Source organism: Wyeomyia smithii, chromosome 3 (genome assembly GCF_029784165.1).
Source record: "Wyeomyia smithii strain HCP4-BCI-WySm-NY-G18 chromosome 3, ASM2978416v1, whole genome shotgun sequence".
NCBI lineage: Eukaryota > Metazoa > Arthropoda > Insecta > Diptera > Culicidae > Wyeomyia > Wyeomyia smithii.
This window is the reverse complement of record NC_073696.1, coordinates 12512790-12539336: the sequence shown is the minus strand read 5'-3', so window position 1 is coordinate 12539336 and position 26547 is coordinate 12512790. Positions and strand designations below refer to the sequence as shown.

General features: G+C 39.4%; 1 protein-coding gene across 3 annotated transcripts in view; it reads left to right on the top strand.

Moving 5' to 3' along the window:
• The window catches only part of LOC129727910 (EGFR adapter protein-like), a 143989-nt gene that overhangs the window by 10377 nt on the left and 107065 nt on the right, over positions 1 to 26547 (top strand). The window contains exon 2 of one of the 3 annotated variants that reach the window (XM_055686189.1): positions 21377 to 21596. The exons of 1 other annotated variant lie outside the window; for it this stretch is intronic. The gene's annotated coding sequence lies outside the window, so the exon portion shown is untranslated. Of the gene's footprint in view, positions 1 to 11524; positions 11549 to 21376; positions 21597 to 26547 lie in introns of those variants that run through there. One more of the 3 variants, XM_055686191.1, reaches the window with a different exon arrangement.

Genomic DNA, 26547 nt, shown 5'->3' with positions numbered 1-26547 from the left:
TAGTTCTGCGGGTGTTGGTGCTGCGGTGGAGATGGATGGGGATACTTTCGAAGTTGTCGACGAATTTATTTATCTTGGTACTCTCGTGACATGTGACAACGAGGTGAGCCGCGAGGTGAAGAGGCGGCGGCGAATAGGGCTTATTACGGATTGCGTAGCCAGCTTAGGTCCCGTAGCTTACAGATCTGTAAAAAATTTGCGCTCTATAGGACTCTGATCTTCCCGGTGGCGCTCTACGGACATGAATCGTGGACGTGGAAGGAGGCCGATCGACGAGCGCTTGGGGTCTTTGAGCGTAGAATCCTGCGATCAATACTCGGAGGCAAACTAGAGAACGGGGTGTGGCGCAGGCGCATGAATCACGAGCTGTAAGAAGTATACAAAAACGCTGATATTGTCAAGCTGATGAAACACGGCAGGTTACAGTGGGCTGACCATGTAGCACGGATGGCGGATGAGCGACTGGCAAAGATAATATTTAGTAGAAAACCGGATAGAGGTCGACGACTTCGAGGCAGACCGCGCACGCGCTGGATGTGTGCTTTCGACGAGGATTGCAGAGCAGCGGGTGTAAGGGGAGACTGGAGAGTAGCAGCTCAAGACCGAGTTTTGTGGAGACGTATTCTGGATTCGACATAGGATCTTAACGATCTGTCGTCATAAAAGTAAAGTAAGTAAGTAATCTCTTAGTATACACACTTAGAATTTACTGCCGAATTTTGGTAATTTATTGCCGAGAACAGAAAGAGAAAGACAAATCTCGGTTCAACCCAACTTAAATTTCGACACAGAATATAACTAAGCTATCACTTTCGAGAATTCAGATATTCTGTGCCGAAATTCCAGTCAAACGAACCGAGATTCACGGAAAAATGTGACAGCTGTCATTTTTGGAGCCCTTCTTGGCAATAAATTACCAAGACTTTTAAGTGTGTACCATGCCTTTTATTGCGTCGTGTCCCGTGGTTTTCTATTTCATCATATTCCACAGTAATGACACCAAGTTGTTCGTTAAAATCTTGTTTTACGCTTCATTACATGCTATCACAATAAATCGAACTCAAATTCGGCTTGGAATGAAACCCAGGAGCTTCATATTCAGTAAATCGAAGGTAGAATATACAACAGACTCCTTCCAACCATACAAGTTTACGGGAATTTATGGAATACAGCCTGTTATGTTTCAGAAGAACAAGCTCTCATTGAAATTATTACTGATAATTTTAAGGTAATCCGAAAAAAACCCGCAAGACCGAATGAACCATATAAGTTAACCGTTCATCTTTTTAAAAATTGTGGTAAAACTAATTAATCATCATATAAAAACAGTTTGTATTGAGCGAATTTCAATTTGCTTTTAAAAACCACAAATCAACGGATGCGTTACACATTTCAGTAAAAAATTAAAAGTTCAAAGCCAACGAAATTTCCTTCCTTGATATTGAGTGAGGATTGATAATGCATCTCACTACTCAATGCAAATAGCCATAGAAAGGCACAGTGAAGATGCCGTATGCCATATGTTGGTCAGTCAAGAAATAACTGCTCAATTCAGTGGCACATCCCCAACACGAAGAACCATTAAAAAATCCCCTTGAGGCTATATTTTATAATCCTTGTTGTGGTCATTAGTTGTAGACGACCTTCTTCAATGTCTAACTTGAAAAGGCTTTTGAATGATTGGTTCTGCAGACGACGACGTAGCGATTTTGGTTAGCGGAAAGGACGACTGCGACTGGAGGGCACCGAACTAATATTTCAAAAATATTTGTCCAAATATTTGGGATTCATATTCGACCAGAAACTAAACGGGATCACCTAAATCACAAGTTAGTTGTCCAAAATAATAAAATCATCCACTCAAGCTAAGCTTGGAAAATTACAAAGCTTGCTCTGTGCATCGGTCTATGGTGCCATGAGAAATGTACTCCATCAAAAGGCTTAGATGAATATTCCACCTTTTTCAACTGCATCAGATGGTTCAACTAGAGGCAAAAGAAAGAGTCTATAGATTGCATCGGTGGCTAGTCTAAAAGTCTAAAAGAGATTCAATATGATGTCTAGGAATACTTAATTATTTTCAAATGATCAATGAACGGTTCTAAAATGATTGATTCCACGGGAGCGCGATTCATAGGTCCAGGAATTATCGCTTTTTTCCTCATAGGACACTGGTCACCAGTATTCCAGGTGGAAATATGCGCAAAGAACGTCTGGATAGATACTACATTTGTGTGCTAAAAACACTTTTTTTCGCAAAATGCACTATCGCATATTTTTCCGAAAGTGAAGTTCGAAAAAAGGTACAAAACTGTTTTGAATGAGTTTACTCGCATTCGAAACTTGTACAACTTTATGAATAATGAAAACCTTACGAAATTTAAAGTACCTTCCAATTTTCCGAGAGAAATAAAACTCATTTGAACAAGCTGCGCATAAGCTGTCTAAACTATTTGTATGCGAACATGCCATCATCTGGCTGATTTTCCTGATAGATGCAGAGATGAAATAAGCAGATGTGATTCTGCAACATTTGGGCAGCATTATTAATAACCCACGGCATATTGTTGTTATCTCGCGAACAATGTCACTGGAATGCTTCTACACCGCGCGCTTGTTTAGTTGTACGAGCCGTAATGTAGTTTAGCGACGGTTTCGGTTTCCGTTCTACTGTCATTTATTATAGTAGTAAAACATGTCAGTCCATCTGAAAGGTATGCGATTTCGGAAGATAGCATACTCGTAGCACCGCATTGCCATTTCTCGTTGGCTCCAAAACTATTGCAAGAGCTGTATGCGGTGACGACTGCTGCAGCCAACCGGCAGTAGTGAGACATTCCGAAATTATTGCTACTCCCGGAGCACACATCAGTAGTGCATAGTATGCCAAAGTCAGCTCTCCACCCCGGAAAAACGCTTTCCTCCCGGTTGGAAGGGGTGTGTGTGTGCAAAGACCCTGCCGGGCTACGTTTCGGTTACGGACCGATGATGGCTGGGGAAGACCCGAAACCATTCATTCATATTACATTCATTCATTTTGGAGAAAGCTCTTCCATCATATGAATAAATTTCCGTAATGACTCCATATGTGCCTGGTTTCGCCGAAAGTCTTTAGCAGGGCGTTAGAAGGTATTTTTGGATGCTGATGCTGCTGCTGCAGTTGTTGCACTTGACACGGCATGGCAGTTGTATACGGTCGGATCTAGATTCGAATATTTTTAGGAATGCAACTTCCCACATGCATTTTCGTTATCCTCCGTCCTTTGGTACAAACGAAACCATCCCGGATTGGCAGTAATTGTATGTCTGTACACAAAACCGTTCTCCATTTCCGCTTATACGCTGCCAGTTTAGCACTCCCGAATGGCCATACCCCAAGCGTGTAAGAACCCACACCGACGGTTTGTGTCCCTCAAAGGCACATGTGATGATGAATTAAAATTTTAATAGATGCTGCATAGATAATAATTACTGCTGCTGATGCAAACGGTTTTTCCGACAGCCGGGCAGCCAGTGTTTGCTGGTTTGGGGTTGGTTTACAACCACTCACTTCTAGTTTTTCAGTTGCACGGTATTATTTTTGGCAGGTTGTGTGATTGCTGCTCACTGCACATACTAATTCTGAATATGTGCACTTTTTTCGCGGAAATCAATTAGCAGATCGTGTTTTGTTCGTATAGTTTTGTGAAGAGTTGAATAGCTTATTCTATTTCCCAGTAGTTTGAAACCGGACATAGTCTTAGAATCTCACGGCGACATTTAACCAAATTCCGGTTTTCGACTCTACTCCGAACCACAAAATGCAACTTTCTTTGTGACCACATACGAACAAATTGCGTTTACAGCTAGCGTCCATAATTTGAAACAATCGCACTCATCGTCCTCGCTTAGCATCAGCTTACCAAATGAGATGGACGACCGATTTGGGTAAGCCAAAATTCACTGTTGCTCCGTCCCAAGTCAGACTGCTATAATCGCTGTCAGTATCTAACGGCGAAGCTCATCACTGCATTTAGCTTCGCGTGCTCCCGAACCATGGCGACGGTGGTCACATTATGCTAATTGAAATATCAACCCCGATAGAGGTTTGGCCATGGTGGTTGTATATCGCCATGCTGGTAGCTAATATACTGACGGGACGCTATCCTGTTTAGCCGACTCAAACAGTGGTAATCAGTGGTGGCTGTCTCATTGGAGAACTCATTCGGTTCGCTGTTCTGAATGGTTTTGGGTCAAAAGGGTTTTCATTGTGGGCATTGAACTCGGTGCAAGTTGTTCAAAAATTATCTTTAATCCAAAGTCCATAGATTAATCATTACCGGAAAACTTATAACCGGAGTGAATGTTGACATCTGTTTCTCGACAGTGTATTAGGGTAGTTTGGGGTAATTTGGACCCCCTAAGGAAAACTCCTGTTATTTCGTAACCTGTTTTTTCTATCCCATAAACGTAATGTACTATAGTAATATTGATCTGTTTTCTATGTTTGTGCACGAAAAAACCTTGATATTGAGGTCAAAAGAACAAAAAAAAAATCACAAGAAGGTTGTATGCAAAGCCACGACCGCAAGGTTGAAGTAGAATACTTTTACAAGGAAGATAACCTGGCTGCTTGCGTGTCAGTCATTTTTTCTAGTAAATAAACGTTGACCGTTCATTGGCAGCATTGTTATTTCTTTTTGTCTGATATTTTGAATGAAGTTCATTGGATATTTTTAAATTTTGTGCAAATGAGAAGTTGAAGTGCTGCCGAATTGTAATATGCACATTTAATACGACATCATTAAACGGGAACGGAACAAAGGCTACGGTTATGCAGAACGCGAACGCCGGTGCGATGCGATTCGCGTTACCGTGGTGAAATGTACAGCTCTTTTTAAGGCGAAGTAGAGCTATACATTTCAACAGATTTCGTCTTGCCGAATCGCATCGCGCCGTTATTTGCGTTCTGCATGACCGTAGCCAAACACTAAGCGACGCAAACACGTAATAATAGTCAGAGTATGCATGTAGATGAAGATAATTAACTTTGGATTATAGCGCAAAACGAGAAAATATTAACTCTTCAAATAATCATTTGTGTTCTTCAAATTTCAGTTGTTCAATTTAATATCCGATGAAATGTTTGTTTATTATCTGATGAAGCTCTTATATAGGCCAAATGATGCATTCCCAATTTACTAGGTCCATAACTCTGCCGACCGTGCTTGGGAAAGCGCGGTATTACGACCAATCAGAGGTCGAATTTTGTGTTTTGACAAGGCTTAAGAGTTTTCAATAGTACAATAACTCGAATGATAAAACTGCAATTTCATGCATTTGGTAGGAATCTTAGAAGATTTTCTAATCGATTGCTGCAAAAACGAAGGAAATCCATCGAAAACTAACCGATTTATTAGCATTTGAAATTTTTCTCACTTTTTTCAGTTTTAGATTTTCATTTTACATCCCTATGTAGCCGAATTTCCTGAGAGAAGTATTCTAATTCAAAATTAAATCTTCATTAATTCATTTGTTGTCCTTATAAGGACAATTGTTCAATTTATCATAGGATGTAGTGTTTATCTTACATCTCTGTGTTACCTTGATAGTGAGGACTAAGGCGCACGGTCAACACAATGAGAAAGGTGTTTTCACATTGAAAACTAGACACGGCTTTACTGGAGGAAGTGTTGGCAAATGCATCTACCGCTAATACCACCGCTATCATACGAAAGCGCGTCGTTTCATGTGGGGAATATCAACAACGAAAAATGACGCGCGTCTAAGCATAACCCGAACTGTTTTGCCGTGCTGCTCCCATTTACCTTTAAATCGGCCTCAGGGAAGTACCGGCTGCATCTGCATCTACCGCTAAGGCTGTCACTATACTGCTATTGGTACCAAAAGCTATTAACTCTTCAAATAAGTGTGTTATTTGTTCTCAAAAGAACAATTGTTCAATTCAAAATCAGATTTACGCAATCGCATCTCTGTAATATTACCGACAATAATATTCTTCTGAACAAACTGATACAACTTTCCCATTAGGCCTCTGCCATAACAGACGCGAAAAGCGACGCGAACCGATTCGCTCAGCTGTAGGTTAATGTACAGCCATCAGTAGAGCTGTACATCAACCTACGGCCGAGCGAATCGGTTCGCGCCGCTTTTCGCGTCTACTATGGCAGAGGCCTTAGAGAAAGTTGCTGGCTGATGTATTCACTTCATGCAAGCCTGCTGCTGATGCTTCCCGCTACCACACTGAAACAGCATTTTAGTGAAGGGAGTGTCGTTGCATCATCTGACCCTGCTACTATCGATGCTGATATACCCCTACTATCCGTAGCCATGCCACAGTTGTGGCCGCCATTGGTATCCGCTGTACCTGCATCTGCTGGCCCTGCTGCTATCGATGGTGAGATCCGCTGAAACTGCTACGCTTATTCGCAGCCATGCCACAGTTGTGGCCGCTATCCAATATCGATGGTACCCACTGCTCGCTCCCGCTGCTGCTAAGGGAGGACTGCTGTCGTCGCTATTCAGAAGTACTATGAGCGGCTTCGACTAAAACAGGCTCTTATATAGGGATGAAAATAGGAATGAATTATTTTACGTACGTGGTGAAATGATATAACTTGAAAAATATGTGTGACTTCATTCTGGTTCAGAGCGATCATTTGATAAGCTCCACCTCTTTTTTCAGTTTCTAAAGTTTTTCCTCAGTTTCGTAGCACGGATGCACAAAAATGATTTCTTGTGAACATTCTGTCGAGCCGGCCGATAGCACTCTCATTGAAGCAACAAAATAACATGTTTTGTGTCGTGTTGTGCAGCTTGGTTGAAGAAAATGTTCCCGTCCCCATGTCGCATATAAGCAGATTATTGCGTTCAGTAGACAGCAGATAGTGTATCCAGCGAATAAACACCGATGGTGCTCTCACACACGCAACGGTTTTAACCCGTATCTTATTGCGGTTTGTAACATCAAGCGATTTCGTTTGCTCGCTGTTGCGTGTTGCATCATGTTACAACTTGGCAGCTGGGTGACGAAGAAATTCTGGTCATGCTGATTGATTGAAACGACTTCATATTAGTTCTGCATAGTCTAACTAACTGCTTTTGTGAATGCGTTCTAACAGGGCAGTTTATTATTCAATGTCGGTTATGCTGGTCGCAGCCTTTGCGCTGCCCCTACAGTATTGCCGATTTTTGGCAACTTTGTTTCAAAATGGATCACACTATGGACCAAACAAAAAATATACGGGTATATAGTTTTTTGATACAGAACAAGTATGCCAATGTTGAACATGATCTGAACAAAAAAATAAATCTGATAATAAGAAAGGTTTAACGGCATTTTGGGTGAACAACATTTTCGGACATCAGAAATGAGTTCAGCACCCAAAATTTGGCATTATACGTCATTTTGAAGCATTTTAGAAAAAAAAATAGGTTTTTCCAACTTTTGTTCAGAAACCCGTCACTCTGCGGGGCATTGAAAACACTTTTTGTACAGATAAATCATCCCAGATTGCCTGCAACATTGTTTGTACACCGCCGTCTATCCGTTCGTTTTTATATGCCCGCAGCATCAGTCCGACAAAAGAATTTACTTCAAACTCGCCTGACCATATCACCCCAAAAAAACTGTCCATTTTACCCCAAACAGGACGCCTTTCTAAAAACTCAATTTCTTCCACTATTTTCGATCAAACTTATCGCAATCTTTCATTGAAATGTACTCTTTTACTTGACAAACACGGCTGCAAAGCTCATTGGACTGAAAACATCGAAGAAGTTCTCAAAAAACCTTAAATACACGAGCGTAAAACTTACAGCAAAATCAACTTTTGATGTTTCCTTTGTTTACATTGGCACTGTGGTGCACCTGTCACAGCAAACCATGACATTTTTATACTAGTTAGGGTTTAGTAGTTCAAGGAAAGGATGACCAAGATAAAGCACCTGTCCATTTCACCCCAGGGGTCCAAATTACCCCAAACTACCCTATCGGTTTTTCTTCAGACGAAAAAAAAAACTATCTGCCTTTTTATTCATCCACGTTGTTATCCTCCGCTTGATCCTAAGCTCCAAATTTACTTGTTCCCGTGTTGCGTGGCTGTTCCTCGCATCCGTGCCGGTCGCCATGTAATGCTTCAAGCAGTCAGGTGGATGAGCACACAGAACACGAATTTTCGGTTTGCGAAAGGTAACCTTGCCAGCTGTATCTTGTCGTTAGATAGGCTCATTCATGCGAATTTTGAACATTCCTTTCGCATCAACAGCTGTGACGAAGTGTGGGTTGGGGAAGGAACTAGAGCCTTCTGCTCATGGCGGTGCGGTTGGATTATTTTTAACATTGAGCCGCGCCAACTGAGCCTGAAACCCTTTCGCGTTTCGTGTGCCTTGGAGGAACCGCTTTCCGAAGGGTGGGTTGAAACGTCCCTATTGAATGATGATGTGACAAGCGGTTGGGTGAGAGGTTTGGGACCGTATTGCAAGGTTTTCGGCCTCATAAAGAAGGGATTATTATTTCTCATGCAGCCAACCATATTTTATCGAGACGGTTCATAAAAGAGGCGGTTTTATGATGAACTCGAGACGAACGAAAACAGCCGCCACCGGGTGGGATTTGCCTATGCAGAGGAAAATTTGATTGTGCGGATTACAGCGAAAGCGGAGCAGTAAGCTCAACTGTAAATAATTTCTGGGCGAATGAAGATTGATATTTGAGTGATGGGAGAAAGTGTGGTTGCTTGTGCAGCCGCAGGGGTCTCGATTTTTAAATATTTGCAAAATAATCCAAAGCCCGCAAGGTAGCATGAATTGGTTGATGTTTTTGGTAATCTTCCAGTACTATGATACCATTTTCACGTCAGTGAAAATGATCGCGTCGTATCTGTAAAAACGTCTTAAAACTTAGTTTTATATTGGTATTCATTTCAGAATCGAATATATTTTATTTGTTATTTCTTTCTTTGGCAATTTTAAGATTAAAAGTAATTAGTTCGATTACTGCATCACAAAAATTTTCCATTGCGAGTTAAGTTGCTAAGTGATGTTCACAGCGTTTGTACGGAAACACGAAGTAACTAATCCAAGGCAAATGTGAAAACAAACCATTGCGGTCAATATTGCGCGTGATATACAATCAAAGAGAGAGCATACTAAGTGGATGTGAGTAAGATTTAAGCTGTAGAAAAAGTACGAGTTGAATTCATCATTAAGATGAGTATAGATGTGTTATAGAATCTCCCAGATGGTCTCGAGGTACGATGCTGGCCTAACAAGCCAGCCGTCGTAGGTTCGAGTTTCGGCTCGGGAGAGACTGTTAGTGTCAGTAGGATCGCAGCGCTAGCCTCGCAACTGTCATCAGCACTAAACAGTAGGCTGTGTATAACAAACAGAAGGTCAGGTTCCGAATCGGAAAACAGAAGTGTTATATTCTCAAAGAATTGCAAAAACTATATTAATTGATAGATTAACGCGGAGGGTGATAGAAAATCTCTTCAACTTTCACTCAGTGAAGAAGAGTTTTACTTTTTCTGGCTCTCTTGCTCGATCACTTCCAGTGAGTGTTGAGGAGCGTAGAATGAAGAATGGTCAAGAAAATTTTGCAGTTTTATTTTTATTTCTTTTCCTTTTGGCTGTCTCATGACTTGCAGTTAGAATGGATGGCAATGCCATGTAATGCACTTCATACTTTATACACGCAGGGTTGTTAGTGGACCAATTGTTCTACTTTCTGGTAGTTGCATATCTGATTGCATGGAATGACTACCGTTTCACAAGCCGTTCGTTTGTGGTTGCCGACCCGAGTCTCATAAAAACGACTAGAGGGACAACCAAGAAGATTTCTCTGAATATTGTGGATCGATGTGAAGCGATTTAAATACGTGGCGGCAACAATCATTCAGGGCAACTTCTAATTATGGACTAATTTCAAAGTGGATGACGTAACCAAAGATGAAATGCGGTAACATCAATGCTTTGAATTGAGTAGATACAGCTTCATCCCAGCTGAGATTGTTTTGGAAAAATAATGCCCAAGTAGTTCGCGTGATCTACAAACTGGATGTGATTACCTTCTACGCCAAGAGGTGGGAGAACGGAATTCAGATATTGGTTGGTACAAGAGATTTAGTCTTTTTGTGGTTTTTTCGTAGCGCATTTCTTGAGGCCCATTCTACTACTCTATGAAGGTCTTCATTTAGACGTGCCACTGAAGTTGGAGTATCGGTGTGAGAGCACTAGAGTTGCACTTCATGTGCGAACATTTGAACACGACAATGTCTTAATATTCCGGGTAGGTTATCGATATATGTAGAGAATAGTAAGGATCCAAGCACTGAGCCTTGCGGAACACCAGAAATGACGGAGGCTTCTGCTGACGATACATCCTTACAATATATGAGTTGTGCCAGTCAGATACGACTTCATGAGACTGACAGCGGATGATGAGAAGTAAAAACGTACATAAAGCTTATGCAGAAGACGTCGATGGGATATCGTGTCAAACGCTTTGCTGAAGTCGAACATCAGTAATCCATCTTATTTATCTTTTTTTTTAACCAGTACAGCAATATCGGCATAGACACTACGCAGTTTTCACACTTCGACCACGTTGAAAACTTGTTTAGTCCTCATTAAGTAGAATCATCGAAGGATACTTTCTTCAAAACCTTAGACAAGACAATCAGTTCTCGATAGAGCTCGGACGTTTCTTCTTCTGTAGAGGAATTATTTTCGCGCACTTCCAGGCCTCCGGAAAAGTTGATGACCCAATAATTGTGCTGAAGAGGTGCACAATATAATCGATGATGAGTGGAAAAATCAATTTGAGAAATTTAGTGGGATCATCCGGCGGAACAGAGAAGACCCGTAACGAGCCAAATAGGGACAGGTAAACATTTCACTCCCAAGACAAATGGAGATGATTTTGTTGCTTTTGAGTAACTTTTTATTAATTTTTATGTCTTATGGCTACGCATTAGACAAAACAAGGAGCAAACTGAAAGTAACTTTCAGGAGTTTCTGCAGGGGGACATACAATTAAGAGCCGTAATGCATGTGTTAGTGTTCAATTCAGTCCTCTTCACTCACTGCATGTGCAGAATTTTTCCCGTAGCTTCTCAGCCTCAATGGTGTAGTTTGAGACACTTGGTTTTCATAGCTAGCTTACCTCACTGATCACCGGTTAGCACTAAAAATTCAGTCAAACCTCGATATAAGAAAACCTCGATATTGATTTTTTTTCCTTGTTTTGTAACTGAATGTTTGTCCACGAAAATTGTCTTATAGAGCCATAAAAAAGTTTATATACACTGCTAGGTGACAGAAAATAAGCTTTCGCACACCTTTAAGTAACCATCAACAATTTTGCATCAATAGAAAAAAATTGTACTTCGTTATAACGTAACGAAAAAAAAGTTGCCTGATATCGAGTTATGACTGTATTATTTTATGAGTGGGCACATCACTGCGATCAGAGATTTGATCTATTGTGATATTTTCCAGGTGTTTTCTGTACTCCGCACTTCATATTATTGTCTGTATCACCATTGAAGTAAGTGATAATATAAGATAAGATTTGTATCCGTGCTTGTGTGTAAGTTTTGCCATTCCATTTCAAGCTTACTGCTCTACTGTACCGAGCCACTGTCTATCCTAACAATATCGTCTAGTTACAATTCCCTGGAGAGAACTTTCATGCGTTTCTCTCACCAGTTATATTATAATAGGCACTTATTTTGAAGTAGGATACTTCTCTCAGGAAGTTCTGCTACATAGGGATGTGAAATGAAAATCTAAAACCGAAAAAAAGTGAAAAATATGTCCAATTTCAAATGCTAACAAATCGATTAGTATTTTATGCATTTCCTTCGTTCTTGCAGCAATAGATTGGAAAATCTTCTAAGATTCTTCCCAAAAAAAAAGATAATTGTAATTTTATTATTCACACTTCTGTACTATTGAAAATAGTCAAGCCTTGTTAAAACGGAAAGACCTCTGATTGGTCGTTATATGATTGCTTCCCAAGCACGGTCGACAGATTCATATACCTTGCAATTTAAAACATGCTGTTTGGCCTATATAAGAGCCTGTTTCAGCCGAAGCCGCTCATAACAGTTCTAGACAGCGACAACAGCAGTTGTTCTCCTTAGCAGCAGCACTAGCAGTGCAGTGAATACCAGCGATGGCGGAAAGCGGCCACAGCTGTGACGTAGCAATGGATAGTGCACTAGTTGCAGCGGATTTCAGCAACGATAGCAGCTGGGCCAGCTGATACAGGGACAGTGGATACCAATGGCAGCGTATAGCGGCCACAACTGTGGCATGACTATGGATAGCGAACAAGTTGCAGCGGATTTTTTTGTAAGATTTGGACCACTGCGACCATTATTTTGATCTTTTGTGGTAAGTTGCAGCGGATCTCAGCATCTATAGCGGCTGATGCAGTGAAGCACTTTAGTGAAATGCAGTCTCTGTGCGATAGTGGGCACGAGTGAATGCATTCAATGAAAAGTTGGCTCATTTTGATAACACGTGTGAGTGACACGCAAGCAATCGGGTTATCTTTCTTGTAGAAGTATTCTACTTCAACCTTGCAGTCGTAGCTTTGCACACAACCCTCCTGTTATTTGTTAGAAGGAGAGTTAACAGAACAGTGTTGTAGAACAGTGTTGTTAGTCTCACTCATGTACAGCATGCAGCACCTTAAGTGAGGTTCTCGTAGCTGTCATTACACACATTGCAGTTTTCTCCATTAAAGCTATTTCTCGCTTTTTTCTCGCTGTCTTCTTTGTTCGCATTCGCTTCCGAGATCATATGCACACACGCGCGCTTGTTCGTTTACTCGCGTGTAGTACCCTTCTCGCGAGCACAATCAGCCGAGTACAATTGTTTCAAGATGCATTAAGATAGTTGCGGAGAGACAAAAAAATATTTCAAACAGGGTAACGGAGTACTTCGGTAACGGTTTGCTTCAGCTGGTTTTGCATTGGACTGCTATAAAAGATTTACCGAAGCAGTCCGGTACCCTGCACGTTCCAGCATACGATACTTTACGGATTCTTCTCCCACGTTCGGCTGTCGGTGCACGAAGCAAAACCGGGTAGATGAAGAAAACATTTTCATTTTCGAGCACAGTTTTTTAAGCACTGCTTCCAGTCGAGCAATTTTAGTCGAGTACTCCTACTCGCTAGCAGGCACTCGCGTACTCTTTTACTGTCGTTGAGTAACATTACAAGAAAAAATTTTCGTGTCGATGCGTGCTTGCTGCTCAGGGGAATGCATGAAGAAGAAAGAGTATCTCGAAAACGTGTGTGCAAAAGACTTGAGAAGCGTAGCATATGTCTCGTTCTCAAGCAGAAAGGGGGAGAAAGGTTTTGCTTCTTGCTCGATTTGCAACGCTGCTGTAGAATTCAGACTGAAGGAAGGGTACGTGGTGGGGAGTCTGGGAATAAACCCAAACGCCGCCGCGCATTTAGCCGGAAGCATAACATTCGTCAAAAGATTCCCGCTTGGCGCTCTCCCACGTGAAGGCAGTCTCTTCACCAGCTTAGCCCAACCCCCTTTGACAACCAAAAGGCTTGATTGTACTAAGATTCGAGTCCACGGCCACCCGCTCACCAAAACGGACTCTGTAACCTTGCGGCCACGGAGCTCCCATATGACTGTATTACATCACAACCAGAGTTGCCGGAGATGATTTCAAAATCATCTAAAAAGCGAATTTTTAATTTGGCACGAGTTTGTACTATCAAATGAATCTGTTTTCGCAGTTAAATGCCCCTGGAAGAATCCATTATTTTGAACCAGTCACAAGGATCATGCGTAGCTAGACGATATTAATTATCTGTTATGCTTAGATAGTTTTTAATTCCATTTGTTGAGACGGTAATTCTTGGACGAATAAACAATAAATAATAATAATAATATTAATAATAATAATAATAATAATAATAATAATAATAATAAAAGGTAAAAGTAGCAAATATGTCGAAAGTGGTAATAATGGTCAAGAAATATAAAATCTAAAATATTTTAAAAGGCAAATATTATTAAAAAAGATATTGATGTTTTGCGAGCCAACATGATTATTTTTTTATAAGGATACAAAAATCGGCCCTTACAAATTATTTATGACTCCGACGTTCAACACAACTTATCTTTCATAAATGATTAAATATTAAGTAAAATATTTTTTCTACTTAACACTTTTGTATCCTAGAAAATAATAATAACGTTCATATGCTTCGAGTTTTTTCAATAATAACAAACTCAATTGAGTACTTAATTTGGTTTAGTAGTTAAGAAGCGAAGGAAAACTGGAAAATTGGATGGAACGTTTCGGCGAATAAAGTTTTTATTAATAAGGAAAGGTATATCGTGCATAGCTATGGTGCTATAGATTGATATTTTTGATATTTTTAGCATGATAGTTTTGACGTGGAGTTACGTTTTATGGCAACATTTTGAAATGGAGGTACACGCAAAACTTTTCCTTATTACTTTAGAAGCAATAGCGCAAAATTACCTTTTAGGTAACAAATCCATTACTTAAAAAGCAATAAAATTCTTCCCCAGTCAAGTAACAACACATACTGTCATATATTTAGCACGTGTTATGAGAGTACGACTATCTTATAATGGTCGTTTCCACCACATGCAACGTTTTTTCTGTCGAAAAATGCTCCCTTTCCACCTCAAGTCAAAAAAAAATCACACACCGTCGCATAAGTTGCACATGTTACAAGTTTTTTCAATCTCCAATTCATCCGGTGGGCGTGTATTTTTTTTTACCACATCACCGTTTATTTTCTCATTTTCTTAAAATATATACAAACAATTTTTAAAACATTTCTTAATCGCTATGGTGTTGTTCCATCTAATTTGACGTATTTCTTTTTGAAATTTATACAATCTTTGTCTTCCAAAGTGTTTTAAATTGAAAGCAATTGCTTCACACACTAACCATAAAGCTGCCTTTTCTTCATAACTTTTATCACTGATATAATTTCCTATGATTTCTTCCGGGTCATCGTATAATAAATTCAATCTTCTTCTTAACAACTCTTTGATCCAGTTCCACGTTTGACTTGAACCTATACATGATTTTATGCGATGATCTGTCGTATCTAGTTGTCCACTATATTCACATTGATCATTGTTTATTCCGGCTATACCGTTTCTGAACAGTTTTACTTTACAACTTACTATGTCATTGAGGAACATATAGAGACCCTCCTTGGCATTTGTTGTGAGGAAGGATTTACTGCAATTTTGCCACAAAATAGCCCATTGTTTGTTAGGATTTTCTATCTCTACTTTTACAACATGGTTACGTTCAGTTAGCATGGCGTTGTAAATTAATTTAGTGGAATTCATAAATGAGTTATTGACCATTGTTTCGGCACAACATATCCATTCACGAGAGTTTGCAGATAGAAATAAGCAGCTCTTTTGTGCCAACATGAAATGATCCACTGAATCATCGGATTTTTTGGAAAATAATATATTTTTTATAAACAAGGCCTTACACTTGAGGTACGGATCAGTAAGAGAAAGTCCTCCGTTACTTGTATCAAGGAAGAGTTGGTTTCGGGCTACTTGAATATCTGTCGATTCCACAGAAACATCCAACAACTGGTGTTAATTTGTGCAAGGTGAGTTTGGTTGGGAGGGAAAACTTGTGCCAGATACCATATCTTTGATAATATAAAAGTGTTCACAATCCAAACTTTTTGAATCAAATTCAGATTTCTTCTAGCATGCGTTTTCAGAGAGTGTTTAATCGATTTAATTACTGAATTAAAATTACTTGTTACCGTATCAGAATATTTTGCATAGAACGTTACACCCAATATTTTTAATGTTTCTTGTTCTTGAATTTGGTGCGGCCCAGATCTACAATTGTTAAATCGCATGTAATGCGATTTATTAAAGTTCAGCTCTATTTTAGAATATATACTAAAATAGTTGATGATCTCCAGAACCGTGTCAAACTCATGATCGTTGAGGATAAAAATATTAAGGTCGTCTGCATAAGCTAATACTTTTATGAAAGTATTGTCCACGAAGCAGCCTCTAATATTATCGCTAATCATTCGTATAAGTGGTTCTAGGTACAGCACAAACAGTGCCATACTAATGGGGCATCCCTGGCGAACCGAAGATTTTACTTGAATGTCATCGGTCAAGTATCCATTGAAGAGAACTTTGGAAGTTGCGTTGCTATAAAGGTTTCGCAGACAGTTAATAAAAATGATCGGGAATTCTAATTTTGCTAGCACGGCCCATAGAAACGAATGACTTACTCTGTCGAACGCCTTTTCTAAATCTAGGCTCAGAAGAAGACCTTTGAATCTTTTCGTCTGTCCGGCTCGAATAGTTATGTTTCTTAATTTTTTTAAATTTTCAAGGCAAGAGTACTTCGGATTACACGCTGTCTGACCAGAACCAATGATATTCTCTAGTATAGGATGTAGTCTGTTAGCTAAAATTTTTGAAAATAGCTTGTAATCCGCGTTCAACATACTTATCGGTCTTTTGTTTAAAATGTCATGCGGGTCACCTTTTTTTGGAATCAAGCTAATTATACCCTTCGTAAAGTTCTTGGATGGACGTACCCCTTCAATCAAATATTTATTGAAGAGCTGTACCATGTCATCAATTAGGCAATCGGAAAGTCCTAAATAAAATTCGTAGGTCAATCCGTCTGGGCCAGGGGTCTTTTTTTTGCAGCTTCCTTCAAGATAGTTTCTAGTTCCGTTTTTTCAATGGGTCTGACCAAGTTAGTTGCATCTTCAGCTGAAATCTTAGCGGTAAGCTGGCCAAGAATATTTTCGTACTCTGTTTCATTATTATCTGATTGAAAAATCTTACTAAAATATGAAAACAAGTATGTTTTCAACACACGGGGATCTGACGTGTTAACGTCATCAACTTTTAGGCTGAAATTGGCATTTTCTGATTGTCTATTGATACAGGAAGATAATTGGAACAAACTAATTTTTTCATCTTGCAGTAATGAATTGGCGCTAATTTTCATTCCCAAGTTTGAAAACCTATTCTGTTCGATGTCCATCAATTTAGACTTAACGAAACACATTTCATCATAAACGTTTTCCCTAATTGATTGCTTTTCTATAATTTCATTCAAACAAACATAGTAGAATTGTTTCTCTCTATGTGTTTGTTGGTTCAAAATAAAACTTTGATTCTTCAAAACTTTTGAGATTCTGTTTTTTACATATTCATTCCACCACACATTAATGTCATTCTGGTATAAATAATTCCTTTTGCAATCCTGATAACTTTGCGTCAGTAAATCATGTACATTCTCTAGAGAAAGTAGGTTTGGATTAACTTTCCAATAGCCTCGTACGCGAACCTGTAGCGGAATGCCATCAGGAACCTGATACTTAATCATAACAGCGTGATGGTCTGAAAATGGTACTACTTTTGTAGTTACCAATCTTACTTTTTCGATAAAGTCAAGTGTTGCATAGTATCTATCTAATCTAGATTTTGAGTCACCCCTTATGAAAGTAAAGTTAGTTCTCCCGTATTTCTTCATCTCAACATCATATAACCTCAATGTGCTGACCAAAGTTTCCAACCCTGTGCAGCTATTTGCTGCTCTACTGTTCGAATCCGCTCTAGACAAAACGCAATTAAAATCACCGACAACTACGTTCCGTTTTGTAGTTGACAGGTGAGGAATTATTCCTGGAGTGAACATAATGTTTCTTTCATTCTTACGTCCTGAACCTGACGTTGCATACACATTGATAAAATTGATTCCATCTATCGCAACTGACGTTAATCGTCCATCGGCACTCATAACTACATTTTCAAATTGAACAGTTTTTCTCACAAGAATAGCCGTGCTCTTGTGCTCAGTACCTATATTAACAATAGCAGCATGTGTTGGGAGAAATCCAAAATCCTCAAATGCCACCTCCTGCATGAACAAAATGTCAATATCGTTATTCCAGACGAAATCTTTCAGAAGAGATTTCTTTACAAATGTGTTGATAGCATTAAGATTGATTGTACACGCTGATCGTATAAATACCATTACTTTGATAAGCACTCACTCTCTGAAACTACTTACTCGATTTCTTACCATTACCTCGTCCCTCCGACACCGTACGGAGATTAGTTGTTCTGGATAAACTCTCGTGAGCCACCGGCTTGTTTCGCTTATTTCTCTGATTACGAGCAGGGGCCTCCTTCTCTTTCTCGCTGTCGGCATTCGTCTGGGATAATTCCTGTATGTTCGTTGACAAAGAAGATGTTGCAGCTCGCTTCTGTCCTTGCTTTGGATTTGTATCCATGTGATCCGGATCCTCGTCGTTCTTATGTTGATCTTCATGACTGCTTTCTGCTGTTTGCTTGTTTCCGGTTGAGGTTCCTGTGTTCAGTGTTGTTTGGTCTGCATTGCCATCCTTTTTTTTCGTCAGGGTTTGCATGTTGGCCACAATCGGAGGTGCGGTTTTGTTGAGCATAGAAATCGGTGTGCAGTAACTGTACTGTAGGACCGTGCGCCAGCACCGTTCAGGATTGAACCGGTTGCCAGTTTGGGACAGTTCGCTTTCAAGTGGCCTTCGTCTTTGCAATAAAAACAACGATTCTTTAATCCGTCATAATAAATCCGTGCTCGACAATGTCCAATAAACAGATTTGCCGGGATCTCCTTGGCGATCTCCATATGAACGCCACGGACGCCGCTGAACACACTGATACCGTATTCAGTTGGGTAGCGTTCTCTCACCTGTTGTCTTATCGTCCCGAATTGTCCCAATACCAATGCGATACTTTTATCCTCGATTTCGGGAGGCAGATTAAAAACTCGCACGTACCGAAATATGCGGCTGGCCATGACCAGCGTAACCGGAGTTATCGAACTATCATCATACTTGAAGACATAGCCCTCTTCCACGTGGTTGCAAAATTCGTTGAACTTACCTTCATCATGAAATTTGATGAAGAACAAGCGGTCATTTTCATCTTTGTAGACTGAATGCACTTCTGCAGCGGTCAGCTGAAGTTGTCCGGTAACAAACTTGAGAACCTCCAGATGCGAAGGTATCTTGGCAACAGATTCAAAGCACAGCTTCAACGTGTTCTTCCGTAGGCTTGACTCCATTATATCTATTGTTCAATAGATTCCGCTAACAATACAACAACTACTACTACAACAACGGCAGAGCCGTGTTTAAATTGTGGAAAGAATACGAGAGCGATTGATATATACGACTGATCGGTACGACGTCTCATCCGAGAATGTATTAGTTCGCTCGTTGTATGCATACGGAGTAGCGAAAAAATATGACAAGAGCTGCCAAGCAATGTTTTCCCCGTCATAAACTATGCAATCTTCGATGATTTCAATGACTTGAAATGGGCCTTAAAATGACATCACGATCTGTAAACTGCGTTAGAGAAAAATAAAAACATTCGCTTACTTGCAAGCTATTTACAGCACATAATCATTGGCTCATGGAAACTCATTTGGACCTGTTTGAATATACGAAACTCGTGCCCATCCAGAACAATATTCGCAACTTCGGCAACTCTGGTCAGACAGTATTACATATTTCCATTTCAAGTAAACACTGGGGGACGAAACGAAAGTGTTTCTAATTGAACATTTAAGGTTGACGGTGGAGATTCTGATTATGTGTGGATGAAGGGAGACAAAAATGAACGAGATCGTTGCATCAATACAAATGCAGCGAGTGAAGTCTTGCCAACACATGCATTGCGGTGCTTGGCTGTATGTTCTCCTGCAGAAACACATACAAGCGTGTGGCCTTCATAATTTTTATTACTTTTTGTTTGTTACTTTTTGTGTATAATGCGCAGCCATAAGACACAAAAAGTATTAAAAAATTGCCCGAAAGTAATAAAATATTCCCCGTTTGCGTTGGGTGTACAGATTGAAATACTGAAAACATCGAAAGCGTCACGAAATTTGTTTAATTTCAAATGTTTATAGCTCAGTCATTTTTGAACGGATTCCCTATATTTTTGCAGTAATCGATTAGAGAGTTAGTTAAGCGTTTATAATATCCAGAGACCGAAAAACGACCCCAGAGACCATTTTACAGCCATGGGGGTGCGCTTTTGGTAACTGAACAAAATTTTTTGAAGAATCGACAGTGTATCAGCAATAGGGTGCGAATGAATTGTGTACGAAAAATTCAATTTTTCAATTTCGTTCAGTAGTAAGGTTTGCATCAAAAAACTGACTTTTTTTGGCTGGGTACCACAGCAGCCACAGAGCACCTTCTTGGGGAAGCAAAGTACGAAGTGCCCTGCCAGTCGTTACCATCCAGGGAGAGATAGGTCTCGTCGGCCATCACCACCGTCACGTTGCGATTCGCCGGGGAAATCGATTTGACCATCTCATTCATCCGCTGCCACTGCGTCATTGTTTGCAGCTCCAAGAGCAGTGAACGTGAACGCCAGTTACTGTTTTCACTGTTTGGCCGGTTGCACCAGACTCCCGGCCAAGCGAACGCAGCGATGTGGCCACTTTTCCCTGGAACTTCTTGTCACTCAGGGCCGTCGGCCGTCGGGAACCGGGCTTTCTTTCGCGCTTTGATTGCTGTACAATAGTAGACAAGATGTTGTAAATGCCGTTTCCGACGCGGTGGGGTACCGTTTTTGGCCAGAGCTCAAGTAAAATTTTTCTGCTGACGCATGGGTTACTATGATAGATGGGTAGTTTCGTCAGTGCGTGTGAAGGCCAACCCATGAAAAAGACGGCAATTTTTGGGGATTTGTTTCAACGCAATTCAATAGGGCTCAACAGTTTTTTCTTTTCGAACGAAGTCTGCATTCAAAATTTCTCATTTTTTGACCAACGAAAAATTGCACTAGAGTACCGTGCTGGATCGAAACTCGTACAGTATCGAAATCCGTACACCTTGATGTTTTTCTTCAGTCTTAAGCATTATAAAAGTGAAGATTCATATGATAGTTACATGTACATATCCGTTGAGTTGTTGGCCTTCTGTTAAATTAAACTATGCGCCAGTAGGCCATGAAATAAAAATATTAAAAATGAAAAATCAATCGTGTATCGGTTTCAGTTGTCATTTCGTTGTATCGTTAAAGAATTTACTAAGGAAACGTTCTTCAGATAAAAACGATTTCCAAGTGGGATATAAGTGTTTTACTCTGTGAATCTTTTTGAAATTGATGGAAAATGTAAGTCTTTGCCATTTTCGAGCTGTATATAGTCTGGTAAATAGTGTAAATTGTATTTATTAAACGAAAACTGTGCCGTACGGATTTTGACTCTTATTATTTGCTTGAATCGAAATCCGTACAGCGTGTGTATCATGCATATATTGTTGATCTTTCTTCTTGTTTTCAGCATATGATGAAAGAAAACAAGTATAAATATACGGCAAACAATTTCAAACGAGCTGTGACTGAGGTGCGCAAGGGAAAGTCGTACCGGGAAGCTTCGAGAGGTTCCGGCGTTCCGGTTACTACGAAACGCTACGAAAATTGCATTATTTCAGCTGATATCAAAAATTAGAAAACCGTGTGAAACTTTAGGAGCCAGTTGATCCTCAAAATATACTTATTCGGTAATTTAAAGATAAATATATATATAAAAGATGTTCATTTTTGTAAGTCTTCATCTATACGGAGTTTGATTTATTGTTGTATGGACTTTGATCCAGTCTATATCGCGTTTGTGCGGCTTTCGATTCAAAAGTGTACGGGTTTTGATTCAAACAAAAAACTGTGTACGGATTTTGATTCAAAACATGTTCTATTTAAACATGATTTTTTCGAGTTTGGGAATGATTTTAATCATTTTGCTGGAAAATAGTGATAAAATATAAGTAGACCTATAACTAAACATGTCAGTTTAAAGAAATATGAGATTTCATGATTTTATATTGACCGTCGAAGATTATCATGTGCTTAGGTGTACGGATTTCGATCCAGCACGGTACACTGGGGGCTTTCGTTCCTTCATCGGATGTTAATCGCAACGACTTTGATCTGTATCGTTATACAATGATTGATGAAACAGAAAATCTTATTGTCATGAACCATACGATTGAATTTTAACTTTATTAGATTTACCTACACTAAACTTATTTGATACCGCGTAAAAATAATCTTCCAAATCGCATAAAAATAATCCGCGTTATTTCGAAAAATCGCGTAAAAATAATCCGCGTTATTGTAAAAAATCGCTTAAAAAAGCCGCGTAAAAAAACCGCATAAAAATAAACCGCGTAAAAAAGACCCCAGTGTAGTCCTTCAAGTTTTCGAAATCGAAATTTTGTTTGATAAAAATCTCTTTAAAATGCATGAAACATTGAGATCTTTTTTTTTTATCTTAGGGGCCATCCACTTCCACATACCACGAGGACAGATTTTTAACAAGATATATAATAAATGTATAATATAAATATATAATATAACAACATAAAGTAGTTATGAATTTTACAACTCTGTATAAACTTTCAACTTAAAACTTTCTTCTGACTGTGAGAAAAATGTAGGAAAAATAACTGTCCACGCTTTTTTTTCCAGCGCTGAAATATTATATCAGGATACGCACAAATATATCGATTTTTATGATATTCTACCCAATTACCGTTCGTTTCTATTCATCGCATCAAGTTGCTAGTCCTGTAGTTGACAAGATCTTATTAAATTACCCGAACGGACCACAGAATGAAGAGGGAAACATCTACAAGTGATTAAAATGATTGAAGCAAAATAAATAAAAAAATAAATTGTATCGCAAGTATACTTTGTATTAGAAAAATATGGAAAGCAGCTACTAGGGCAAGCGAAATAGTGAGATGAGCATCTCCCCTAGTCCAGACAAAAAGCGCATTATTCCGTAACTAATGACTTGTGAAAATGAATATTTTCTGCTCCCGCTGTTCGAGTGGGGTGTGTGCCATTCCTGGTTACGGCAAGCTCAACTGCGCGAAGGGGATTGAACCCTATCACGAAGACAGGGAAATGTTGGAAAGCATTGAATTCAGATAAGAGTTAGAGCTCTGCGCTGAACGGACGTGTATCCTATATATTCACTGCGATTGTCATAGTGGAGTTTGTCGTTGGCGAAGAAGTGCTGCTCAATAGGAGAAAAATGAAATTCCAGTTCGCCAACTCGAGACAATATAGCCCCATAAATAACGCTATAAATAAAAATTTATGAATAATAAACAATAACGCACTGATTCTGCGGAGGTTTTCCTGCGCTCGCAGAGAATAACGGAACCCCAGGCACATTGGGCATACAAAATGTCGCATTCAGTTTCGCTGATAACGGTTCGCGTACACCGGACGTACGACCGAAAGTCCTTCCACACAAATTGATTGATTGACATTTTGCTTTTCCAAAGAACCGATCCGTGCGCTGCTGCCAGTGGGTGGAGGGGGGAATGAAGAGTAAACAATAGATTCCCAGTGGGAGTAGGTTAATATCATTTTCACCCATTTTTGCGATGTGGTTCACTGGCTTATCGCGTCCTCCTTACACTGCACTCGCCCGGCTCTCTACTTGACATTCGTGACGAAACGAAACATATTTTCGGTGGTGAAAAAAATGCTTATGCATGGAGCGAGAACTGATATCGACAAGGCAAGACCACCGTCCCACAACTGACTGGAAATTTATCCTCGACAGCGAACAGAAAATATGACATTCTGTCAACGGCAGCTTTTGACTTTTGGCTTTTGACGCACCCGTCTACCTATCCCTTTCCGACCGGGCCTATATAATTGCGTAGGTAGAAGGTGACTTAAACAAAACCTTCTCTCTCGCCTTTTGAACGTCCCATTCATTGTTTTATTGTTCACAACGCTAGTGTCAACATAGCAGCTGCTACGAAAAATAAAAAAATAAAGCAAGCAAGTGGTGATGGTTTTGTTATCCATCATTTTTACCTAAACAATTGTGTGGGCTCGGTCGGAAAGGGCTATATTACAACTTCTTGACAGCACATTATTGTCGATGTCTGTCGGAGTGATATGAATGTGACAGTTAAACGATAAATATCAAAATATATCCACCAATATCGTATAATATTACTGAAATATTCCTCTAATAAAGTTGTTCAGCCCCTAGACCGCGACCCAACGGTAAACAAAAAAACAAAATTATAAACCCAACTTATGAAATATTAGTTTATCAGTATAGACTTACTGTTTCCACCCACAGAAAACCGTAAATCAATATTTTTCAATGAGCAAACTGCATAAATAGTCACGTTAATATGTTTAGTTTATTTTACACCTGTTAATTTTTCCACATAAAATATTGGTCAATGAAGGTATTTTTTCACGGACAAGATACCACGAATATCGACAGATACCATTTTTCTATTCGTCGCCCATAATGTAAGCAAGCTCACAGAGATATTGCGTTCAAATATGCCTCAAACATAATTGGTTAAAATGCAGATGATTTTATGAGCAATGCTTACACCTATTATTTTTTGCACCACTGTACCTTGGCAACTGTGAAGTCAACTTGCAGTCTGATCTGTTGTTCGCAAAACCAATTCACAACATTCAAACCCGTTGTATTTTGTGACAGTTTGAACGACTTCAAAATTACTGCCCGAAAAATACCAAACAGTCTAAAAATATTTCGTCATCTGCAATCTTGAACACCTTAAATTTTGCTTTTTTTTAGCACCAAAAAGTATCATGAACAGTTTGTACAAAAAATATTGTTTGATAAAAATTATTTTATTTTCAAAAAATGCTAATTGTCGACTTCAAATTTTTACTATGCTTAATACGTGCTCAAAAGCTATAAAAAATAATGCTTTAAATACCTGTATGTCACACTTCCATTATTATCAACATAACTTTTGGAACTAAATGACATGCTGATAATTTTTTCCGTGCTTGTGGGTAGTGATTTTTCCTTTCATTTTTACGCTGACTGCTCTACTCTTCATACCGGCTCTCGTTCCTCCTGCCAATATTATCACTAACTCTAGGCTTTCCGTCTATTTAATTGCGTTGATTTCTATCTACTCATCACCGACGTTTCGCTCCTTTTATGGGACCATCATCAGGAGAATAAACAAATTACAAAAACTACTCCATCGAAACGGTAATCAACACGTTGTAATGTTTTGCCAACGTAAAAAAGTCGGGTCGTAAAGGGTTTGATGCCGTACATCACAAGCTCTGATACAAATTAGTTCGTTGTTTGGGGTGTTCTCACACTTATTTTTTTTTTAATTTCAAGTGTTTCCAAACTTGCGCATAACTCAGCTTATCCTAGTTTGACTGATTGCACACATCAATGCATAGTGGTACAGAACGACAATTTAGGCAGAAAGCAGTTTTTTGTATTTTTGACGTAAAATTACGTCTTACGGCAACATATACAGGTGACCAATTTTATTACCGGGATCCAATTTCAAAAATCAAAACCATCGAGAGCGTCATTTTCAACCTGTCTATTTTCAACCGTTTTAAAATCAGTCAGTTTCCAACCGATTTTCGTCATTTTTGCAGTAATCGATTGGAAAATCAACCAAGCACCCGTCCAAATGCAGAAAATTGTAATGTGATTGTTCGAACGATTGTACTACTGAAAATTGTTAAGCCTTGTCGAAACGTAAATGTCGACCTCTGATTGGTCGCACAATGCTTTTTTCCCTAACAAGGTCGACAGAATATACCTAGTTGACTAAGAAGGCGCGCTTTGTGTTTTATGTATAATTCATTCCATGATTGTGCCGATACCACACGGACGTTGGTTGCTGATCGTGAAGAAGAAAGAAAAGCCGGGTTCCAATTTCTGATTGATCGCGCTGGGCGCGTTGATACTTAAGCACCTGACTATCTGGCGGCTGTTATGGAGTTTTCGGTAGCTGCAGAATTATTGGAAATTGCAGGCAATTCTACTAAAAAAAAACGGCAGAACTAGAATCATCGGCGGATAGTTATCCGAAATGATGATAATTGAAAAAACTTGCCAGTTCGTTACTATTGTCAAATATAATAGCACTTGTTGGTGCTCCACAATTATCTGATTGAAGTAGTTAAGATTTTTCATTATGTGTAACAGACGGAAGACAGCAAATTTCAGCATTCGCAAGGCAAGAAAAATTCATTATTGCCTCAGGAATGTCGTCTCAAAACATAACGGTTAAAGTTCGACATCACAGCAGAATTTCCACCTTCATACTCATTAGGGTGGGGAAAAATGATCGTTTTTCCAGAACCAAGTTTTTTTGGTTCCTTTTGAGGTCCCCAACAACCCTAAACTTACCTGAAGTCGATTGGTTTTGTCTCCGCTTGGCGCATTGCATTTCAAATTTGTATGAAAATTCATATGGGAAAACCTACTTTTTTTCATTTACCTTTCTAGAGAGCTCAATAATGCTCTAATAATGCACTACATTATGTTAAAGTATAGTATTTTAGATGCCTAACAACTTTGCAGAGGACACTGAAGAGCTAGGATGTCCCTAAGAAGAGCTATAGCTGTTCAAAGTTGAGTATGTCAATGCAGAAAATCTTGTTTTCTGTCAACAT